The sequence below is a fragment of the Salvelinus sp. IW2-2015 genome, linkage group LG18, assembly GCF_002910315.2.
Source record: "Salvelinus sp. IW2-2015 linkage group LG18, ASM291031v2, whole genome shotgun sequence".
Taxonomy (NCBI): domain Eukaryota; kingdom Metazoa; phylum Chordata; class Actinopteri; order Salmoniformes; family Salmonidae; genus Salvelinus; species Salvelinus sp. IW2-2015.
In genome coordinates, this window is record NC_036858.1 from 37,753,846 (window position 1) to 37,770,698 (window position 16,853).

Below are 16,853 nucleotides of genomic sequence, written 5' to 3' on the forward strand. Positions count from 1 at the left end.
CAGACGGCATGGCAACATGCGTAGATGGTATAGAGTACTGGTATATACATATGAGATGTAGTATGTAGGTATGTAAACATAAAGTGGGCATAGTTAAGTGGCTAGTGGTACATGTATTACATAAGATGGCAAGATGCAGTAGATGATATAGGACAGGATATACATATGAGATGGGTAATGTAGGTATGTAACATTATATTAAGTGCATTGTTTAAAGTGCTAGTGGTACATTTTACAAATTTCCATCAATTCCCATTTTTAAAGTGGCTGGGTTGAGTCAGTATGTTGGCGCGGCCGCTAAATGTTAGTGGTGGCTGTTTAACAGTCTGATTGGCCTTAGAATAGAAGCTGTTTTTCAGTCTCTCGGTCCCTGCTTTGATGCGCCTGTACTGACCTTCGCCTTCTGGATGATAGGCGGGGTGAACAGGCAGTGGCTTGGGTGGTTGTTGTCCTTGATGCATCTTTATGGCCTTCCCTGTGACATCGGGTGGTGTATGGTGTCCTGGAGGGCAGGTAGTTTGCCCCCGGTGGTGCGTTCTGCAGACCTCACTACCCTCTGGAGAGCCTTACGGTTGTGGGCGGAGCAGTTGCCGTACCAGGCGGTGATACAGCCCGACAGGATGCTCTCGATTGTGCATCTGTAGAAGTTTGTGAGTGCTTTTGGTGACAAGCCGAATTTCTTCAGCCTCCTGAGGTTGAAGAGGCGCTGCTGCGCCTTCTTCACAACGCTGTCTGTGTGGGTGGACCAATTCAATTTGTCCGTGATGTGTACACCGAGGAACTTAAAACTTTCCACCTTCTCCACTACTGACCCGTCGATGTGGATAGGGGGGTGCTCCCTCTGCTGTTTCCTGAAGTCCACAATCATCTCCTCTTTGTTTTCGTTTGACGTTGAGTGTGAGGTTATTTTTCCTGACACCACACTCCGAGGGCCCTCACCTCCTCCCTGTAGGCCGTCTCGTCGTTGTTGGTAATCAAGCCTACCATGTAGTGTCATCCGCAAACTTGAATGATTGAGTTGGAGGCGTGCATGGCCACGCAGTCGTGGGTGAACAGGGAGTACAGGAAGAGGGCTCAGAACGCACCCTTGTGGGGCCCCAGTGTTGAGGATCAGCGGGTGGAGAATGTTGTGTACCTACCCTCACACCTGGGGGCGGCCCGTCAGGAAGTCCAGGACCCAGTTGCACAGGGCACGGTCTAGACCCAGGGTCTCGAGCTTGATGACGAGTTTGGAGGGTACTATGGTGTTAAATGCTGAGCTGTAATCGATGAACAGCATTCTCACATGGGTATCCTCTTGTCCAGATGGTGTAGGGCAGTGTGCAGTGTGGTTGCGATTGCGTCGTCTGTGGCCTATTGGGTCTGTAAGCAAATTGGAGTGGGTCTAGGGTGTCCAGGTAGGGTGGAGGTGATATGGTCCTTGACTAGTCTCTCAAAGCACTTCATGATGACGGAAGTGAGTGCTACGGGGCGGTAGTCGTTTAGCTCAGTTACCTTAGCTTTCTTGGGAACAGGAACAATGGTGGCCCTCTCTTGAAGCATGTGGGAACAGCAGACTGGGATAAGGATTGATTGAATATGTCCGTAAACACACCAGCCAGCTGGTCTGCGCATGCTCTGAGGACGCGGCTGGGAATGCCGTCTGGCCTGCAGCCTTGCGAGGGTTAACACGTTTAAATGTTTTTACTCACCTCGGCTGCAGTGAAGGAGAGCCCGCAGGTTTTGGTAGGGGGCCGTGTCAGTGGCACTGTATTGTCCTCAAAGCGGCAAAAAAGTTGTTTAGCCTGTCTGGGAGCAAGAATCCTGGTCCGCGACGGGGCTGGTTTTCTTTTTGTAATCCGTGATTGACTGTAGACCCTGCCACATACCTCTTGTGTCTGAGCTGTTGAATTGCGACTCGATTTTGTCTTCTGTACTGGGACGTTAGCCTGTTTGATTGCCTTGCGGAGAGAATAGCTACACTGTTTGTATTCGCGTCATGCTTCCGGTCACCTTGCCCTGGTTAAAAGCAGTGGTTGTGCTTTCAGTTTCCAGTTTCACCGCAGTAAGATGATTACTAGGTACAGTATATACATATACATATGAGATGAGTAATGTAGGGTATGTAAACATTATATTAAGTGGCATTGTTTAAAGTGGCTAGTGATACATTTTTACATACATTTCCACAATTCCCATTATTAAAGTGGCTGGAGTTGAGTCAGTATGTTGGTAGCAGCCACTAAATGTTAGTGGTGGCTGTTTAAACAGTCTGATGGCCTTGAGATAGAAGCTGTTTTTCAGTCTCTCGGTCCCTGCTTTGATGCACCTGTACTGACCTCGCCTTCTGGATGATAGCGGGGTGAACAGGCAGTGGCTCGGGTGGTTGTTGTCCTTGATGATCTTTATGGCCTTTCCTGTGACACCGGGTGGTGTAGGTGTCCTAGGAGGGCAGGTAGTTCGCCCCCGGTGATGCGTTGTGCAGACCTCACTACCCTCTGGAGAGCCTTACGGTTGTGGGGGAGCAGTTTGCCGTACCAGCGGTGATACAGCCCGACAGGATGCTCTCGATTGTGCATCTGTAGAAAGTTTGTGAGTGCTTTTGGTGACAGCCGAATTTCTTCAGCCTCCTGAATTTTGAAGAGGCGCTGCTGCGCCTTCTTCACAACGCTGTCTGTGCGGGTGGACCAATTCAGTTTGTCCGTGATGTGTACGCCGAGGAACTTAAAACGTACTACCCTCTCCACTACTGTCCCGTCGATGTGGATAGGGGGGTGCTCCCTTCGCTGTTTCCTGAAGTCCACAATCATCTCCTTTGTCTTGTTTGACGTTGAGTGTGAGGTTATTTCCTGACACCACACTCCGAGGGCCCTCACCTCCTCCCTGTTAGGCCGTCTCGTCGTTGTTGGTAATCAAGCCTACCACTGTAGTGTCGTCCGCAAACTTTATGATTGATTGGAGGCGTGCATGGCCACGCAGTCATGGAGTGAACAGGGAGTACAGGAGGAGGGCTCAGAACGCACCCTTGTGGGGCCCAGTGTTGAGGATCAGCGGGGTGGAGATGTTGTTGCCTACCCTCACCACCTAGGGGCGGCCCCGTCAGGAGAGCCCAGTACCCCAGTTGCACAGGGCGGGGTCGAGACCTAGGGTCTCGGCTTGTGAACGAGTTTGGATGGTACTATGGTGTTAAATGCTGAGCTGCTTAGTCGATGAACAGCATTTTCTCACATAGGTATTTCCTCTTGTCCAGATGGGTTAGGGCAGTGTGCAGTGTGGTTGATATTGCGTCGTCTGTGGACCTATTGGGTTGGTAAGCAAATTGGAGTGGGTCTAGGTGTCAAGTAGGGTGGAGGTGATATGGTCCTTGACTAGTCGCTCAAAGCACTTCATTGATGATGGAAGTGAGTGCTACGGGGCGGTAGTCGTTTAGCTCAGTTACCTTAGCTTTCTTGGGAATAGGAAACAATGGTGGCCCTCTTGAAGCATTGTGGAACAGCAGACTGGGATAAGGATTGATTGAAATATGTCCCGTAAACACACCAGCCAGCTGGTCTGCGCATGCTCTGAGGACACGGCTGGGAATGCCTCTGGGCCTGCAGCCTTGCGAGGGTAACACGTTTAAATGTTTTACTCACCTCGGCTGCAGTGAAGGAGAGCCCGCAGGTTTGGTAGCGGGGCCGTGTCAGTGGCACTGTATTGTCCTCAAAGCGAAGAAAAAAAGTTATTTAGCTCGTCTGGGAGCAAGGACATCCTGGTCAGCGACGGGGCTGGTTTTCTTTTTGTAATCCGTGATTGACTGTAGACCCTGCCACATACCTCTTGTGTCTGAGCTGTTGAATTGCGACTCTACTTTGTCTCATTACTGGCACTTAGCTTGTTTGATTGCCTTGCGGAGGGAATAGCTACACTGTTTGTATTCGGTCATGTTTCGGTCACCTTGCCCTGGTTAAAGCAGTGGTTCGTGCTTTCCAGTTTCACACGAATGCTGCCATCAATCCACGGTTCTGGTTTGGGAATGTTTTTAATCGTTGCTGTGGGTATTACGTCGCCGATGCACTTTCTAATGAACTCGCTCACCGAATCAGCGTATCGTCAATGTTGTTGTTGGACGCAATGCAGAACATATCCCAATCCACGTGATCGAAGCAGTCTTGAAGCGTGGAATCAGATTGGTTGGACCAGTGTTGTAACAGACCTGAGCACGGGAGCTTCTGTTTTAGTTTCTGTCTGTAGGCTGGAAGCAACAAAATGTGAGTCGTGGTCAGCTTTTCCGAAAGGAGGGCGGGGAGGCCTTATATGCGTCGCGGAAGTTAGAATTACAATGATCCAGGGTTTTCCAGCACTGGTTGCGGAATCGATATGCTGATAGAATTTAGGGAGTCTTGTTTTTCAGATTAGCCTTGTACAATCCCCAGCTACAATGAATGCCGCCTCATGATATGTGGTTTCCAGTTTACATAGAGTCAAATAAAGTTCGTTCAGGGTCATCGATGTGTCTGCTTGGGGGGGAATATATACGGCTGTGATTATGATRGAAGAGAATTCCCTCGGTAGATAATGCGGTCGACATTTGATTGTGAGGAATTCTAAGTCAGGTGAACAGAAGGACTTGAGTTCCTGTATGTTGTTATGATCACACCACGTCTCGTTGATCATAAGTTATACCCCCCGCCCCTCTTCTTACCAGAAAGATGTTTGTTTCTGTCGGCGCGATGCGTGAAGAAACCAACTGGCTGCACCGACTCCGTTAGCGTCTCGCGAGTGAGCCATGTTTCCGTGAAGAAAAGAACGTTACAGTCTCTGATGTCTCTCTGGAATGCTACCCTTGCTCYGATTTCATCAACCTTGTTGTCAAGAGACTGGACATTGGCGAGTAGTATGCTAGGGAGTGGAGCGCGATGTGCCCGTCTTCGAAGCCTGACCAGAAGACCGCTTCGTTTGCCCCTTTTACGGCGTCGTTGTTTAGGGTCGCCGGCTGGGATCAGATCCATTGTACTGGGTGGAAGGCAAAACACAGGATCCGCTTCGGGAGAGTCATATTCCTGGTCGTAATTGATAGTGAGTTGACGTTGCTCTTATATTCAGTAGTTCCTCCCGACTGTATGTAATGAAACCTAAGATTACCTGGGGTACCAATGTAAGAAATAACGCGTAAAAAAACAAAATACTGCATAGTTTCCTAGGAACGCGAAGCGAGGCGGCCATCTCTGTCGGCGCCGGAAGTAGACTATACTCTCTCTCTGTTCCTGCACTCCGTCCCAATCTCCCTCTTCTCCATCCCTCTCCGTTCCCCTCTCATCCTCTTCCCTCTTCTCCCCCGTGGTAATGTACAGACATTATTGAGGTGTCCTTTCTTCTGACAGGCCTGTAACCGACAGTGTTAGCTGTGGCTGGGGAGCTGGATCACATTGCCTTTGTTTACACTGTGAAATGTTAACAATGCACTCCAACCTCGCTCCAGCTCTCTGAGGACATGGAATGGAAGACTGCACACTGTGTGTGTGTGTGTGAGGGGTGTTTGAACTAGGGTCAATGTGTGTGTGTGTGTATGTATGAATGAATACAGAGGTGTGTGTGTGTGTGTGTGTTCTTACTGCAGAGGAAAACGAAGCCCAGTGCTGCAGTCTGTCTTCACTGAACACAGCAATTGTGTCCATAGGGGAGAGGGCATAGGCAGACAACACTGGGAGGTTGATGGGGAGAGAGGTGAGAAAGAAGATTGTGAGATATGGGATTGAGGAGATGTGCGGTGCTCTAGAGCAGGGGTGTCAAACTCATTCCATGGTGGGCCCAGTGCCTTCTGGATTTTGGTTTCTCCTTTCAATTTGTGTCCAATTAAGACCTAAACAACTAGTTGAGGAGAGTTCCTTACCAATCAGTGACCTTAACTCATCAATTAAGTACAAGGGAGGAGTGAAWCCCTGCAGACGCTAGGCCTTCCACGGAATGAGTTTCACACGTGCTCTGGAGGGAGAGGTGGTACCTGAGTGTTGTCGGAAGATGGCAGAGGGTTGGACACCATTGAACTAAAGATGTCCTCGTCGCTGATAGGTGCAGCAGCCGAACTGGTTTCAGCTCTGCCTGCAGGTGCATCTGAGAGAGAGATAGAGAGAGAGAGAGATTACACATTGACCTGTAGGCAGTATTGATTGTGTGTAAAATCTTATCTGTGTGTGTGTGTGTGTGTGTGTGTGTGTGTGTGTGTGTGTGTGTGTGTGTGTGTGTGTGTGTGTGTGTGTGACTCCTGGTTATCCATGACGTGTGCTGCCTACACCCACTCCCTCCTCAAGATGTAGGAGGACGTTTTCAGAGATGGATTTATTTGGGGTTCAGAACCTCAATGTGCAACGAAAAAGCACAGTCATCTCTCTCGACACAATGCCATCTCAAAACAGTAAACTAAGAGAAATAATAACTATCGTACCATTTTACCATTCCTTTCTGTTTGGATATGATGATATTAATTAATTGAATCCTCAGTGATTTCACTTCCGAAGTTCAAATGGAATTGAATTTGTGGATACATTATTTTTGGAACCATTAATCAGAATTCCAAAGACAAGACATGAGGAGGATATATATGTATATGATGGGGATTATGTAGGGATGTGCATCGCTCCTTTCATGAACGACTCGATACGCATCTAGATGCATGGGCTCCGATAAGATACAGGAACGATACCTTTTAGTTAGACATGAATCAGTGAGATTCGTTTTGATTTGGAGAACGAATTGATGTGATTTGGGTTCGATAAACTAACATTTTTGCATGAACATTCATTTCCTATTTTAAATTCATATCTGCTGGTGATGGGAGCTCAGGAGCTGGGCCTCTCTGAGCTGAGCCATTGGACAGACTGAGCATCTACCGCCCCACTATCAGATTAGGGGTGGGGGAAATGTAGGCATTTTGTCCCCCCACCTTTTATCTGAAATCACCCACTGATTAACTTGTTATATTTAGAAATCAGCATGTCATTTAGCCAATTAACATAATGCAGCTTTTGATTTTACTCCAGTCTCGAAATGGAATGTTTTGGACTGTTTGGAATTTTATAGATAGCTTCTCCTGCTCTGACCAATAAATGCGAAATTATTGCTGTCCTTTATGAAATTAGGGTCCAAACCTGTTCATGTAAAAATGACCAAATACACTAACTGTTTAAAGCAAAATGATGTCTTATGGAGTACCTGAACAGCCTAAATAAAATCGTAATGATTGAAAACCCCAATCAGCAGTTGGGTGTGAGTTGCGTCCACTCCAGTAGGTTACACAACTCAGGTAAAACACAATTTTCTACAGTGCATTAGGAAACCCAGCAAATTACAATGGTTGTCACTCAACTGATAAAGCCTATGATTTGACATTGCAAATGCCATTTTACATGCTGAAGGTGCCAGACGTACGAATAGCCTATTAGAATGACGGGCAGACCCACCTCTCATTGGCACAGCTGTATCTCCCCCACTGTGCGCACTTATGACAGTCATTCACAGTTACATGCATAAAAGTTCGATAGCCTACCAAACTGAAGGAGAGGACTCTTCAGTTAAGTCACAACAGAAAATAAGTATTTTCAGAAGAAAAAAATATGAGTAAAAGAACAGTGAACTGGAGATTCATAACGTTTGAATAGGTTTTCTGACCTATGCATGCTTCATTTGGATCGGTTTGGGCTCCCACAGACCGATGCACTCATATCTTAAACATTTGAACCGTGGACCCCTACATACAATACCCCATAATGTAAAAGTGCAATTCTGTTTTTTTCCCCATTTTTTTTTACAAAATAATACAAAATGAAAGGCTGAAATGTCTTGAGTCAATAAGTATTCAACCCCTTTGTTAAGCCTAAATAGGTTCAGGAGTAAAAATGTGCTTAAAACTTATTTGGGGTAGGGGGCAGTATTTTCACGTCCGGATGAAAAGCATGCCCAGAGTAAACGGCCTGCTACAAAGCCATAAAAGCTAGAATAGCTTAGTATATTTGGATAGACAACACTCTGAAGTTTCTAAAACTGTTTGAATGATGTCTGTGAGTATAACAGAACTCATATGGCAGGCAAAAACCTGAGAAAAAATCACCAGGAAGTGGGAAATCTGAGGTTGGTTGATTTTTGTTTTCAACTCAGCTCCTATTGAAGATAAAGTGGGATATTGGTAATGTTGGACTTCCTAAGGCTTCCACTAGATGTCAAAGTCTTTAGAACCTTGTCTGATGCCTCTACTGTTTAGTGGGCCGAAGGAGAGAGGAATGAGTCAGAGGTCTGCCAGCAGCCACGAGCTGACCATGGCGCGTTCACATGAGAGTTTGCTCCCGTTCCATTTGCTTTTCTGAAGAAAAAAGGAATTCTCCGGTTGGAACATTATTGAAGAATTATGTTAAAAACATCCTAAAGATTGATTCATACATCGTTTGATATGTTTCTACTGACTGTTACGGAACTTTTTGACATTTCATCTGCTTTTAGTGAAGCGCGTTCGTGACTTTGGATTTGTTTACCAAACGCGCTAACAAAAGTAACTATTTGGACATAAATGATGGACATTACGAACAAACAAAACATTTCTTGTGGAAGTGGGGAGTCCTGGGAGTGCATTCCGACGAAGATCAGGCAAAGGTAAGTGAAGCTTTATAAAGCTTTTAGGACTTTTGTTGACTGCATAATATGACGGCTATATTTGTGTCTTGATTGGGCTCTGAGCGCCGACCTCAGATTTTGCATGGTTTTTGCTTTTTCCGTAAAGCTTTTTTAGAAAATCTTTGACAACAGGCGGTTTGCATTAAGGAGAAGTGCATCTAAAATTCGCATGGCATAACAGTTTGTATCTTTAGCATGTTTTATTATGAGTATTCCTGTAAATTGATGTGGCTCTCTGCAAAATCAAAGGATGTTTTGGAACTTCTGAACGTAAGGCGCCAATGTAAACTCAGATTTCTGGATATAAATATAAACTTTACCGAACAAAACATACATGTATTGTGTAACATGAAGTCCTATGAGTGTCATCTGATGAAGATCATCAAAGGTTAGTGATTCATTTTATCTATATTTCTGCTTTTTGMGAATCCTCTCTTTGGCTGAAAAAATGGCTGTGTTATTCTGTGAATAGGCACTCACCTAACATAATCGTTTGGTCTGTTTTCGTCGTAAAGCCTTTTTGAAATCGGACACTGTGGCTGGATTTACAACAAGTGTATCTTTAAAATGGTGTAAGATACATGTATGTTTGAGGAATTTTTATTATGGGATGTCTGTTGTTTTGAATTTGGCGCCCTGCAGTTTCACTGGCTGTTGAAGAGGTGGGACGCTAYCGTCTCATGTACCCTAGGGAGGTTTTTAACAAGTCACATAATAAGTTGCATGATTTTAAACAGCAATAATAGTGTTTAACATGATTTTTGAATGACTAACTTATCTCTCTGTACACCACACATACAATTAATTATAAGGTCCCTCAGACAAGCAGTGAATTTCAAACCCAGATTTAACCACAAAGACCAGGGAGGTTTTCCAGTGCCTCGCAATGAAGGGCACCTTTTGGTAGATGGGTAAACGTTCAAAAAGCAGACATTGAATATCCCTATGAGCATGGTGAAGTTATTAATTACACTTTGGATGGTGTACACCCAGTCACTACAAAAGGTACAGGCATCCTTCCTAACTCAGTTGCCYGAGTGGAAGGAAGCCGCCCACGGATTTCAACCTTGAGGCCAATGGTGACTTTAAAACAGTTAGTGTTTAATTGCTGTGATAGGAGAAAACTGAGGATGGATCAGCAATAACGTAGTTACTCCACAGTACTAACCTATTTGACAGAGGGAGAAGGAAGCCTGTACAAACACATTCCAAAACATGCATCCTGTTTGCAACAAAGCGCTAAAATAATACTGCAAAAAATGTTGCAAAGCAGTTRGCTTTTTGTCCTGAATACAAAGTCTTATGTTTGGGGAAAATCCAATACAACAGATTATTGAGTTCCACTCTCCATATTTTCAAGCATAGTGGTGGGTGCATCATGTTATGGGTATGCTTGTAATCGTTACGGACGGCAGTTTTTCAGGATAAAACATTTACGTAATGGTGCTAAGCACAGGCAAAATCCTTGTAGAAAACCTAGTTTAGTCTGCGTTCCACCAGACACTGGGAGATGAATTCACCTTTCAGCAGGACATTAACCTAAAACACAAGGTAAAATCTACACTGGAGTTGCTTAGCAAGAAGACAGTGAATGTTCCTGGCCGAGTTACAGTTTTGTCTTAAATCTACTGGAAAATCAACAACCAATTTAACAGAGCATGAACATGTTTTTTAAAGAATAATGGGCAAATGTTTCACAATCCAGATGTGTAAAGCTCTTAAGAGACTTACCCAGAAAGACTCACAGCTGTAATCACTGCCAAAGGTACCTCTACAAATTATTGACTCAGGGGTGTGAATACATATTTATATGAGATATTTCTATATTTCAATTTCAATAAATTAGCAAAAACGTCTAAAAACATGTTTTTACTTTGTCTTTATGTGGTATTGTGCGTAGATGGGTGAGAAAATAAATATAGGCACTGTAACACTGATAGAACACCCATAATTGATCCCTTTATGTGTGAACAAAATTGAGCCCCTTGAGAGAGACAGAACAAGGGAAATCATTTAGAGAGAGAGAGAAAAAGAAGGAGAGGGATGAGTCGTGAGTGCATGATGGGGAGTTTGACCAGAGAGAGGGAGAGGGCGATGAAATGAGAGACAGCGCCACAGGCTTTTCAATTTCTCTTCTCCCCTTGACAACAGCCTCCCTTCGTTCTTATGGTGAAAGGTTGGCCATCATCTCAGTCAGCCGGCTACATCTGACCGTCTATTATGGGATGGCCACTCTGGGAGCGAAGGCTGGGGGAGCCATGGAAACGTACAGGGCTCCATTAGGAAGACACATGGTTTACTTTGAGGGTCCTTTCAGACAGASCCAATCCTCCACCCCACTCCCCTGGCCACATCAGTTTAAACAACCTGACACCTCTCGCGCCTCTAAACGCCTCTTACACTCTGTCATACTCCCACCCACCAGACACACACACAGCGAGAAAGGGAGAAAGAGAGCGACAGAGAGAGAGAGCGAGACTCGGGCTGTGACTGGTAATTGAATAACTGACCGTTATGGATGAAGACTGTCATGAAAATATAATAACTGTCAAAACCATTTAATAAGGCATACATACATTTTTGGAAAGATGTGTACAATTCTTTATTTACTTTATTTTCATGTAGATACCTAATTGCGTGAGTATTTACTAATGATTATAAGCAATTGTTTRGCTAACTAAGTTTGTCTATTTAACTGTCTACATCTCCTCCTKTTTCCAACTGTCATTTGATGCTCCAGCAGCAAAACCACTAGATGCATGGGTGTGTAGAAGCTCTAGCTTATAGGCTATGGCACTTGATGTGCGTACTTTCTTTTATACAATGTGCGTTTTCATAGCTTGCTACGAAATAAATAACAACAGTATTCTTTAAAAAAGGTTGAATGTCTGACTATACATTCATTATTCAACAGCAGTTGACAAATCGAGCACGGTCTAATTTGACACGGAGTCTTCTCTTAATTTATAGACTAATCAACGCTGATAAATAGGCCAAACCCGTCGTCCGGGTTTGTCCGGGGTAGGCCGTCATTGTACATAAGAATTTGTCCTTAACTGACTTGCCTAGTTTAAATAAAGGTTAAATAGATAAACAATACATTTCATCTACACTGATTGAAGTGGATTTAACAAGTAACATCAATAAGGCATCATTGCTTTCACCTGGATTCAGCTGGYCAGTCTATATCAATGAAAGTGCAGGTGTCCTTAATGTTTTGAACACTCAGTGTAAATGTTCATTCAGTTTCCTAAAGTAGCCTTTCTGGACTCCATCTCTTTAATAAGAATCAAACGCTGATTTCATCTTGTAAAAGGCTTATTTTCAGTAGCTTAGGCTACATAATTTCTCTCATTACAGCGTCCTCTCTTTGAAGAATATATGCCAATGATGGTGTCAAATCTGATTCAAAAGTCGAACGAGCACTAGATGGAGCGCGCAAGAAAGATGAAACATCATTACGGGAGCAAACACTGAGTCCAGAGAGAAGATATGTGGTCAAGCGAGRAGAGGATGGGTCCCGCGAGTGCCCAGGCCAGTCGAGAGCACAAATTAAACTTGAGCTTGCAAGTGTGACTGAGTGAGCAGAACATCATTGTCACAGATCAAAAATAAACGTTTCTTAAACAGTACACATATATGTAAGCAAAGAAACGTGATTCAAACATGTAAAACAAATATTTGAATGCATTAAATTGTCCACCAGCAATAGTCACTTGTCATTGTCAAGTTTTCACTCTCAGTTTCTCAAATGGCTCTCTCTCTCATGTCTTGGCACCTTTGGGTTTGGACTTCAGGCTGATGGGGGCGGGCTTAAAGATGTGTGRGTGTCTAGAAACCTTAGATTGATCACTTACACTGGAGTGAATGAACTAACAAATTCCTGACATTGGCCAGTCCAGTGTTGTGATGGGCTATTACTAGCCTTCTGTTTTTTCGATGCACTGCAGAGCCATCTGTTTAGCTAGCTACCCGGTTTGAATAGTAAGCACRGGACGACTCAGGAAACCCAGCAGTTTAGCCAAATTAATTCGGAAATAAGTTCTAATGGGTATATTATTTATACAGTGAGTTGAGTGGAATCTACCCGCTAAAGTTAGCTAGCTTATGACTTGTTAGCCGGCAAAGTTTGTCTGTAAAACAAAAGCAGCCAGTCATAGCAGACACCATAAGGAGTCTCAGCAGATCAGATGTTATCAGAAAGCCAGAGCCATCTGTGGAAAGAYTYCAAGTAGAACAAAGATAAAGTGCAAACAGAGTAAARGTACCATTCAACATAAGTTCCCACCTAAAACAATGACATGAGCTCTGTCCCAATTYATCTCTGCTTAWCTCCTCACCATTGGAGGAGGTCTGAGGCGAGGAACCTTCGGTRGTCTCCTCCAATGGGATTTTAGAAGGAGGTGCGATGGTCAGTCGTTGRATCTATAGCACTGTCTATGAATTGGAGTGTCTCCAGCCCCATCCCTCAGCTTTTTACCTAAACAGGGGCGGGGAGCGGCTTTGTTATTGTTCAACTACTGATTTCCACTTTAAGAAACACTTAAATTAGCATATAAGTATGTTCAAGCATACATGACTGTTGGGAGTGCGGTGGCATACCTTTAGCTCCCAGGTGCAGCAGAGCTGACACACTAATGACGAAGTCTCAGCAGATGTCTTGACCACCCTCTGGCTGTTGTCCAGACAGCGGTAGCACTGGAAGGTGTCCCGGGGACTGTTTGTGGCCATGTCACCTCCCTCAGAACCAGTGAATATCTACAAGTTCTTACAGTGGGGCATCAGCATAATCTATAGACAGGGCAGAAGGATACAGGAGCTGGAATTAGATTTAGAATATAGTCAAAGTTCCAACTTAAAATCCTTGTACAATCCATAGACATTGGTAAAAAGGTAAACAAAAGTAGGGCACTTGAGTTTGAGGAAGGTGGAGCGACACATATGTGCTGAGTTGTGTAAGGCATAAGATGAGTTGGTGACTAACTGGTCCACATTTGGCATCCTCGGCCTCGTTGGTGTAGTGGTCCAGGGCGATGAAGTAGAAGCCTGACTCCACCTGATCAAACGTGTTCTCTCTATACACACTGACCTGTCTCCTGAAAACAACTGGAGTGAGAGAGAGGAAAATAAGATGTCTGGAAGTGTCACAGACAAGAGTTCATTTGGAGTTGAAATGTTTTAGTATCTTAATGTTACATTCAAGGTAACAATCAATTTTAAGACTGCTGTGGCTGTGTCAAAAGAGGCAACTATGGATAATCATTTAGCCAAATGAGTAAAAACACAGGATGTGGGACTGGACTGAGCTGAGCTTTCGGGCAATTCCACTGAGTCAGACTTTTCACTATAAAATGTATGTCAAACAAAAACCAATGATGTCAAAGTGAAACAAAACATATAACTCTATGCACAATGACTACTTTTAACAATTTGCAATCATTGGTTTCTTTGACATTTTTTTAAATTGAAAAATGTGAGTCTCTGTCAAGGTATGCGTGAAGGGCTGTAGGAAGTCAGGCGCAGGAGAGCAGATATTTGGTAGCAAAAAGGAGCCTTTTATTTGGCGAACCAAAAGCACARGGCACAAACGAACACGAAATACAAATACGGGTTGAACATAACCCAGCGCAACCAGCCTAACGTGCGCATACATGAAAACAGATAAACAATACCACACAAAGACATGGGGCAAACAGAGGGTTAAATACACAACACATAAGGAGGGAAATGAGAACCGGGTGTGTGGGAAAACGAGACAAAACAAATGGAAAATGAAGAAATGGATCGGCGATGGCTAGAAGACCGTCGACGTCGACCGCCGAACACCGCCCGAACAAGGAGAGGCATCAACTTCGGCAGAAGTCGTGACAGTCTCAGCACTACTCAATTACCGTGGAATAAAAATCTAATGTTCAATGTGTTTCCATCGTATTTTCAATACTACCGATAGTTTTGTTATAAGCTGTTGCTTTAAATAGAAAATGTGCCTTGTCCGGACTTGGCACGTGCGCTCTGCAGGTAGGTTAGTCTACATGATGAGATTATAATGGGTAAGAGCGAGAATATTTTTTATTGTCAAACGGCAGTCAAGCATCGATCATCACGTCACCAGAATAATTTATTGGACATTTATTGGAAAGGAGCATCAAGCTCATACCTTGCACTTTCACCACCCTGTGAAGTTCATCATAACTTATTTCATCTGTAGTTTAATAAACTGGGTTCCAGAGTCATAGTGGGAGGACTACACACAATTTCGTTGCGTGACTCCAAGTTTACTTCGATATGATAGTTATTAATAGGGATGCATGATATATCGGTGAACGTATCGGAATCGGCAGATAATAGCTAAAAATGGCAACATCGGTATCAGCCCGATGTCTAGTTTAACGGCGATGTTAAAAACTGATGTCAAAGCTATCTTGCATACCTGTATAACGTAGGTACATGACGTAATGATGCCATGTAAAATTTTGCACAGCACGTGCAACACAGCATTCCTAACCTAGCCCACAATGTCAGCTGTGTGGATCGAACAGTCATTTTCAGCGAGACAACTCAAAGGCGAAATCCATTAAAGCCAAGATAATGGAATTCATTGCCACTGACAATCAACAGTTCTCTGTCGTGGGTGATGTTGGCTTTCGCCAACTGGTCGAGCACCGGTACACACTACCAAGCACGCTATTTTTCGGATGTGGCCCTACCGGAGTTGCACAGTAAAAGCGTCACTACTTCACGATATACATACTACGGAATGCCAGTTGGTCCTTTGCTCATCAGAAAAGATACAGTAGCACTGTCAAAGCTGTACAAAAAAGTCTGCATACAAGCAAACACCGGCCACGAACAACGTGCTTACAATACCGCGTTGGTAATAAAACATAATTTGTTCGAACGCATCTTCTGGGGTAGCTAGCTAGCACCAATACAACCAGCCTGAAAACAATGACCAGTAGAAACTGCAGTCATTTTCATTATTGTTAGCAATGATTTAGGAATCCTTGTGAGTAAGTATTAGCTAGGTTGCCACTTGTTGTTCGCCTATTGAAATTCATGAAAATAAATAGCTAGCCAGCTACTTAACACTTTTGCCCAAAGCTAACGTTATAAGCAGCCAGCTAGCTTCATCTGGCTAGTGAGGCTCGACCGGGTTGTGTTGTGAAGCTAGCCACAATAAGGATTAGGCACAATAGTGGAGTTTGCGGTTTGCCTTCAAAATAAAAGTATGTAATTGACAATGATACAAATGAATACAAATAGTAGAATTATGCCATACTTTTATTTTAAAGGCTAACCGCAAAGTCAACTATTGTGGCTAGCTTGACATAGATGGGTCCAACCACCATTCATGAAATAAGAACTGTTTTATAAATGTGGGTTATTTTAGATGATGACACCTAGATGATGTCGTTTTGCTATGTTTTTGGGAAAAACATTGTTCGCATCCATGAGCTAGCTAGCTAACTTTTTTTATGACCAGCACTGTAGGTACGCAAGACAACTTTACCAGAATCATATCATACGTATCGATTAATTGTTGTGACATATGAAATATGAGTGACAGTGTAATCAATGTGTAATAACTACGTAAAAAATGTATGAATGCGTTAAATTATTATGTGACGTGCAGTCATATTCTGGTCCTGATTGGTCAACAAGCTTATTTGTGTTATTTGACGTGTATCTTTTTTGACACGCAAAGACCCAAACGGCGTTCCTTAGGAGTCCTGGTTGAGAATGAAATTACAAATGAACAACGAAACAGCACAGCGTGTCAGTGAAAGAAATAGGTTTTGATTATGTTTTACTGGTAATGGGGATATACGTAAATGCCAACAAAATGGTCAGTGTGTGTGTGTGTGTGTGTGTGTGTGTGTGTGTGTGTGTGTAACCTTTATTTAACTAGGCAAGTCAGTTAAAAACTAATTCTTATTTACAATGACGGCCCGGACGATGCTGGGCCAATTGTGCGCTGCCCTATGGGACTCCCAATCACAGCCGGACGTGATACAGCCTAGATTCGAACCAGGGACGGTAGTGATGCCTCTTGCACTGAGATGTAGTGCCTTAGACCGCTGCGTCCATGTGTGTGTGTTAACTATTTAACTGTACTAGAATGCTGAAAAGCCCGCAAAAACTTTTAATATCCAAATGAATCAATCACAAGGTGTAGACCTTACAGTGAAATGCTTCCTTACAAGCCCTTAACCAACAATGCAGTTACGAAA

General features: G+C 43.8%; 1 pseudogene; it reads right to left on the bottom strand.

Annotated features, from left to right (window-relative positions):
• LOC111978699 (uncharacterized) overlaps nucleotides 1-16,853 on the bottom strand; it is an 88,095-nt pseudogene that overhangs the window by 8,985 nt on the left and 62,257 nt on the right.